Source organism: Theropithecus gelada, unplaced genomic scaffold, assembly GCF_003255815.1.
Source record: "Theropithecus gelada isolate Dixy unplaced genomic scaffold, Tgel_1.0 HiC_scaffold_1116, whole genome shotgun sequence".
In the NCBI taxonomy this organism is placed as follows: Eukaryota; Metazoa; Chordata; class Mammalia; order Primates; family Cercopithecidae; genus Theropithecus; species Theropithecus gelada.
Genome location: NW_020252715.1, coordinates 1 through 7,098, shown reverse-complemented (window position 1 = coordinate 7,098; position 7,098 = coordinate 1). Strand labels below are relative to the sequence as shown.

Below are 7,098 nucleotides of genomic sequence, written 5' to 3'. Positions count from 1 at the left end.
TGTCTCTCTGTCTCTTTCTCTTTCTCTGTACCTCTATCTTTCTCCGCCACTCTGTCTATTCCCTATGCTCCTCCCCTTTCTCTCTTGATCGCTGTCTCTCTCCCTGCCTCGGTTTCAATCTCTCCATCCATCTCTTCCTTGCTCTCCTTCAAGCCATTTGTGTGCGCATGCATGTGTGTGTGTGTGTGTGTCTGTGTGTGTTTGTGCACACGTGTGTGGGTTCCTGCTTGCGTGTGCCCTGTTGTGTTGTGTCTGTGTGTGGGACTGTGGATTTTCTCTTGGTAGTGTTGAGGTGTGACTGGGTTTCTCTCAGCAACTCTCGCCAGGGATCAGGCTGCAAGCTCTAGTGCCAGCCCAGGGAAAAGCAGGGCTATCCCCCAACCCCCAGCCCCCACCCCCTCTTGCCCACCGGCTGGGTCTTGGTCTGGAAAAGCGACCATGGTGGGGATGTTGTGAGATAAAGGCCACGTGCTGCTGGGTCGGCTGTTTGCCCTTGGCCAGCACTAACAGCTCTGGGTGGGTGGAGCAAGAGGGGGCCACCCAGGAGTTGCTGAGACACCTGGGATCCGAAAGAATATCTCCACAACAGGGCTGAGGACGGGACGGTGTCCCAGGATCCTGGGCCCTGGGCCCTGACGCCTTGGAGCACTCCCTGTTCTGAGCAGGACAGACGTGGTGGAACCTTGGAATCTCGGGAGCCGGGGGAAGGTCACTCGCCAGTGGCTTGGGGATCCCAATTCGAGCCCAGTGGACCCAGGCTGGTGGTGCCGGCTGGAAGCCAGAGGTCATGGCTGGGCTGGGCTCTTGGGGAAGCCAGGCACCTCTGCTGGCGTCTACAGCCATACCACCCTGAATGTGCCTGATCTCGTCTGATCTTGGAAACTAAGCAGGGTCGGGCCTGGTGAGTACCTGGATGAGAGACCACTGGGAATACTGGGTGCTGTAGGCTTTTTTGCTTTTTCCCTTGTCTTTCCTTCTTTTCCACCTTCCTTTCTTCCCTTCTTGCTCTCTCTCTTCTTTTTCTCTTTCTTTCTTTCTTTCTTTCTTTCTTTCTCTCTCTCTTTCTTTCTTTTCTTTCTTTCATTCTTTCTTTCCTTTCTTTTTGTTTCATTCTTTATTTTCCTTTTTTCTTCTTTCTTTCTTTCTTTCTTTCTTTCTATCTTCTTTCTTTCTTTCTTTCCTTCTTTCTTTCTTTCTTCTTTCTTTCTTTCTCTCTTCTTTCTTCTTTCCTTCTTTTCTTTCATTATTTCTCTGTCTGTGTGTGGGGCTGTGGATTTGCTCCTGGTGGTGGTGGTTTGTGTCTGGGTTCTCTCAGTCCCTGTCGCCAGGGATCAGGCTGCTGACTCTAGTGCCAGCCCATGGCAAATCAGGGCCATCCCCCAACTCCCAAACCCCCATGCTGTCTTGCCCACCAACCGGGTCTTGGTTGGGACAAGCACCCATGGTGGGGCAATATGAGAAAAAGACCACGTGAGGCTGGGCTGGTTGTTCACCCTTAGCACGCCCTGATGGCTCTCAGTGGTTGGAGCAAGAGGGGGCCTCGCAGGAGCTACTGAGCAGCCAGGGATCCAGAGCAATATCTCCACAACAGGGCGGAGGATCCAACAGGGTCCCAGGATCATGGGCCCTGGGCCCTGAAACCTCAGAGCACACCCTGTTCCGAGCAGGCCTGATGTGTTGGAAGCTGGGCAGTTCAGATGCCATGGGAAGGCTGCAGTTGAGGGGCTCTAGGGTCCTGATACGATCCTGGTGGCCTGGGTTGGTGGTGCCAGCTGGAAACAGGCTGGCATGGTTGGGCTGGGCTCTTGTTGCAGCCAGGCCCCTCTGCTGGTGTCTACGGCCATACCAACCTGATCATTCCTGAACTCTTCTGATCTCAGAAGCTAAGCAGGATCAGGCCTGGTTAGTACTTGGATGGGAGGCTGCCTGGGAATACTGGTTTCTGTAGCCTTTTTTGCTTTCTTTGTTGTCTTTCTTTCTTTTCTACCTTCCTTTCTTCCCTTGTCTCTCTTCTTTCTTTTATCTTTCTTTCTTTCCTTCTTTCTCTCTTTCTTCCTTCCTGTCTTTTTCTCTTTTTCCTTTTTTCTTTCTTTCTTTTCTTTCTGCTGTCTTTCTTCTTCTTTTTCTTTCTCTCTTTCTTTCTCCCTCCCTCCCTCCCTCCCTCCCTCCCTCCCTCCCTTCCTTCCTTCCTTCCTTCCTTCCTTCCTTCCTTCCTTCCTTCCTTCCTTCCTTCCTTCCTTCCTCCAGATGGAGTCTCACTCTATCACCCAGGATGGAGTGCAGTGGTATGATTTTGGCTCAGTGCAAGCTCCGCCTCCCGGGTTCACTACCTATTCCTGCCTCAGCCTCCTGAGCAGCGGGAACTACTGGTGCCCGCCCCCACATTGGGCTTATGTTTTGTAGTTTTACTAGAAACCGGATTTCACCATGTAAGCCAGGCTGGTCTGGATCTCCTGACCTCGTGATCCACATGCCTCTGCCTCCCAAAGTGTTGGGATTACATTCGTGATCCACCCTGCCTGGCCTGCAGTAGGCTTTTGTGGCTTCCCCCCTCCCTCCCTTCCCCCCTACTATTGCCATGCTTCCCAAACTCCCATGACTCTGCTCCCACTTTATCACGCCCCTACACTCCCGATGCAACTGGGGAACTCCTTCTGGTGCTGCACCACAAAAATACCAACAGGCAGCAGCATTCCACCACTTCTGCCTAGCTGTCGCCCCGCCAGGAGCCCAGTTCCAGCCTGAGAGGGCAAGGGGCCGGACCCCAAAAGCACAGGCCTGGGTGTTGGCGTTGTGAGATGAAGGCCATGTGCCGCTGGGCTGCCTGTTCGCCCTTGGCCAGGGCTGACGGCTCTGGCTGCGTGGAGCAAGAGGGGGCCTCACAGGAGCTCCTGAGCCAACATGGATCCAAAAGAATACCTCCCTGACAGGGCAGAGGAGCGGACAGTGTCCGAGGATCGTGGGTCATGGGCCCTGACGCCTCAGAGCACTCCCTGTTCCAAGCGGGTCCAACATTGTGGAAGCTCAGGAGCTCGGGAGCTGGGGGAAGGCCGCGGGCAAGGGCTCTGGGGTCCGGATACGAGCCCAGAGGCCCTGGGCTGGTGGTGCCAGCTGGAAGCCAGCGGGCATGGCTGGGCCAGGCTCTTAGGGCAGCCAGGCGCCGCTGCCAGCGTCTAGGGCCATAGCACCCAGAATGCACGCGATCTCGTCTGGTCTCGTGAAGCTAAGCAGGGTAGGACCTGGTTAGTACTTGGATAGGAGACCACCTGGGAATACTGAGTGCTGTAGTCTTTTTAGCTTTATTTCTTGTCTTTCTTTCTTTTTTCCTTCCTTTCTTTCCTACTCTCTCTTGTTTCTTTCTTTCTTTTCTTTCTTTCTCTCTTTCTTCTTTCCTTCTTTCTTTCTTACTTTCTTTCTTCTTTGTTTCCATCTTTCTTTCTTTTCATTCTTTCTCACTCTCTCTTTGTTTCCTTCTTTCTTTCTTTCCTTCTGTCTTTCTTACTTTTCTTTCTCTTTCTCTCTTTCTTTCTTGTTTCTTTCCTTCTTTCTTTCTTTTCTTTCTTTCTTTGTCTCTTTCTTGCATTCCTTTCTTCTTTCTTTTCTTTCTGTGGTTTCTTCTTTCTTCTTTCTTTAATTCTTTCTTTCTTTTCTTTCTTTCTCTCTCTCTTTCTTTTGTACTTCTTTCTTTCCTTCTTTCTTTCCTTACTTTCTTTCTCTCTTTCTTTCTTTCATTCTTTATTTCTTTTTTCTTTCTTTCTTGCTTTCTAACTCTTTCTTTCTTTCTTTCTTTCTTTCTTTCTTTCTTTCTTTCTTTCCTTTTTTCTTTCTGTCTTCTTTCTTCCCTTATTTCTTTCTTTCCTTCCTTCTTTCTTTCTTTCTCTCTTTCTTCTTTTTATCCTTCTTTCTTTCTTTTCTTTCTTTCTCTCCCTTCCTTCCTTCCTTCCTTTCTTCCTTCCTTCCTTTCCTTCCTTCCTTCTTTCTTTCTTCCTTCCTTCCTTTCTTTCCCTTTCTTTCTCTTTCTTTCTTCTTTCTTTCTTTCTTTCTTTCTTTCTTTCTGTCTTCTTTCTTCCCTTATTTCTTTCTTTCCTTCCTTCTTTCTTACTTTTCTGTCTTTCTCTCTTTCTTCTTTGTATCCTTCTTTCTTTCTTTTATTTTTTCTCTCCATTCCTTCCTTCCTTTCTTTTCTTTCTTTCTTCCCACTTTCTTTCTTCTTTGTTTCCACCTTTCTTTCTTTTCATTCTTTCTCTCTTTCTTTCCTTCCTTCTGTCTTGCTTTTCTTTCTTTCTCTGTTTCTTTCTTTCTTCTTTCTTTTCTTCTTTCTTTCTTTTCTTTGTTTCCTTCTTTCTTTCTTCCTCTCTTTCTTTCGTTTCTTCTTTCTTTTCTTTCTCTGTTTTTTCTTTCTTTGTTTCTTTATTTTCATTTTCTCTCTCTCTCTTTCTTCCTTCTCTCTCTGTCTTTCATATTTCTTTCTTTTCCTCTTTCCTTTCTTTCTTTCTCCCTTTCTTACCTTTTTTCTTTCTTTCTTTCTCTTTCTTTCTTCTTTCCTTTTTTCTTTCTGTCTTCTTTCTTCCCTTATTTCTTTCTTTCCTTCCTTCTTTCTTTCTTTCTCTCTTTCTTCTTTTTATCCTTCTTTCTTTCTTTTCTTTCTTTCTCTCCCTTCCTTCCTTCCTTCCTTTCTTCCTTCCTTCCTTTCCTTCCTTCCTTCTTTCTTTCTTCCTTCCTTCCTTTCTTTCCCTTTCTTTCTCTTTCTTTCTTCTTTCTTTCTTTCTTTCTTTCTTTCTTTTCTTTCTCTCTTTCTCCCTTTCTCCCTTTCTTCCTTTCTTCCTTTCTTTCTTTCTTTCTTTCTTTCTTTCTTTCTTTTTCTTTCTTTCTCTTCCAGAAGGGGTCTCACTCTGTCACTGAGGCTGGAGTGTAGTGGCGTGATCTCGGCTCACTAAAAGCCTGGGCTCCCTGGTTCTTGCCATTCTCCTCACTCAGTCTCACAAGCACCTGGGACTGCAGGTGCCTGCCACCATGCCCGGTTCATGTTTTGTAGTTTTAGCAGAGATGGGGTTTCACTGTATTAACCAGGTTGTTCTAGATCTCCTGATCTCATGATCCACCTGCCTCAGCATCCCAAAATCCTGGGATTACAGGCACGATCCACCATGCACAGCCTGCTGTAGGGTTTTGTGGCTTCCACCCTCCCTCCCTTCCCCATACTGTCATCATTATTCCCAACCTCTCCTGAGTCTGCTCCCCAATCATCACGCCCCTACACCCCCGCCGCATCTGGGGACATCCTTCTGGGTTGTGCCACCAAAGCACCACCGAGCAGCAACATTTCACCGTTTCTGCTTAGCCTTCGCCCAGCCAGGAGCCTGGCTCCAGGCTGACAGGGCAGGGGGCCGGAGACCCAAGGCCCAGGCTCTGGTTTTGACGTTGTGAGAAAAATGCCATGCGCTGCTGGGCCGCATGTTCGCCCTTGGACAACCCTGACGGCTCTGGCTGGCTGGGGCTAGAGGGGAAATTGCTGGAGCTCCAGAGCCACCAGGGATCCCAAAATATACCTCTGCGACATGGCGGAGGACCGTACTGTGTCCCAGGATCGTGGGCCCTGGGCCCTGACCCCTCAGAGTGCTCCCTGTTATGAACAGGCCCAACATGGTGGAAACTTGTGACCTCGGGAGCTGGTGGAAGGCCACGGGCCAGCACCTCACGGGTCCAGATACGAGCCTGGAGGCCATGGCCTGGCAGTGCTGGCTCGAAGCCAGTGGGCATGACTGGGCCGGGCTCTTGGGACAGCCAGGCACCTCTGCCCACGTCTATGGCTATACCACGCTGAACGCGCCCGATCTCATCTGTTCTTGGAAGCTAAGCATGGTCCGGCCTGTTTAGGACTTGCATGGCAGACCATCTGGGAATACCAGGTGCTGTAGGTTTTTGGCTTTCTTTCTTGTTTTTCTTTCTTTTCTACCTTCCTTTCTTCCCTTCTCTCTCTCTCCTTTCTTTCGTTTGTTCCTTCCTTCTTTCTTTTCTTTCACTCTTTCTCTCTTCTTTCTTTCTTCTTTCCTTCTTTCTTTCTTTTCTTTCTTTTTTCTCTCTCTCTTTCCATCTTTCTTTCTTTCCTTTCTTTCTTTTTCTCTTTCTTTCCTTCTTTCTTTCTTTGGTTTGTCTCTTTCTTTATTTCTCCTTTCTTTAATTCTTTCTTTCTTTTTTTCTTTTCTCTTTCTCTCTCTCTCTTTCCTTTATTTCTTCCTTTCTTTCTTCTTTCTTTCCTTCTTTCCTTCCTTCCTTCCTTCCNCCTTCCTTCCTTCCTTCCTTCCTTCCTTCCTTCCTTCCTTCCTTCCTTCCTTTTCTTTCTCTTCCAAAAGGGGTCTCACTCTGTCACCAAGGCTGGAGTGCAGTGACGTGATCTCAGGTCACTTCATGCTCCACCTCCCGGGAAAACTCCATTCTCTTGCTTCTGTCTCCCAAGCTGCTGGGAATACACTTGCCCACTACCATGCCCGGGTCATGTTTTGTAGTTTTAGTAGACACAGGGTTTCACCGTGTGAGCTAGGCTCGTCTGGATCTCCTGACCTCATGATCCACATGTCTCTGACTCCCAAAGTGATGGGATTACATTTGTGTTCCCCTCCGTCCAGCCTGCAGTAGGTTTTTGTGGCTTCCCCCTTCCCTCCCGTCCCTGTATTATCGCCATGCTTCCCAACCTCCCCTGACTCTGCTCCCCCTTTATTGCGCCCCTACACCCCTGACGCACCCAGGGAACTCCCTCTGGTGGTGCACCACCAAAGTGCCATCGGGCAGCAGCGTTCCATGACTTCCGCCTAGCCACAGCCCCACCAAGAGCTCTGCTCCAGCCTGGGAGGGCAGGGGGCCGGACTAGAATGGTGTAGGCCCGGGTGTTGGAGTTGTGAGAAAACGTCCATGCGCCTCTGGGCTGCTTGTTCGCCCATGTCAGCCCTGATGGCTGTTGCTGTGTGGGGCAAGAGTGGGCCTCGCAGGAGCCCCTAAGCCACCAGGGATACAAAAGAATTCCTCTGCGACAGGGTGGAGGAACGGACGGTGTCCCAGGATCGTGGGCCCTGGGCCCTGACACCTTGGAGCACTCCCTGT

The 7,098-nt window shown here is 49.3% G+C and overlaps 4 pseudogenes; all 4 read left to right on the top strand.

The window, feature by feature from the left end:
• Positions 1–831: 831 nt before the first annotated feature.
• Positions 832–949, top strand: LOC112616853 (annotated as a pseudogene).
• Positions 950–1,832: 883 nt separating this feature from the next.
• Positions 1,833–1,951, top strand: LOC112616855 (annotated as a pseudogene).
• Positions 1,952–3,171: 1,220 nt separating this feature from the next.
• LOC112616856 lies at positions 3,172–3,291 on the top strand (annotated as a pseudogene).
• Positions 3,292–5,802: 2,511 nt separating this feature from the next.
• LOC112616857 lies at positions 5,803–5,921 on the top strand (annotated as a pseudogene).
• Positions 5,922–7,098: the final 1,177 nt, after the last annotated feature.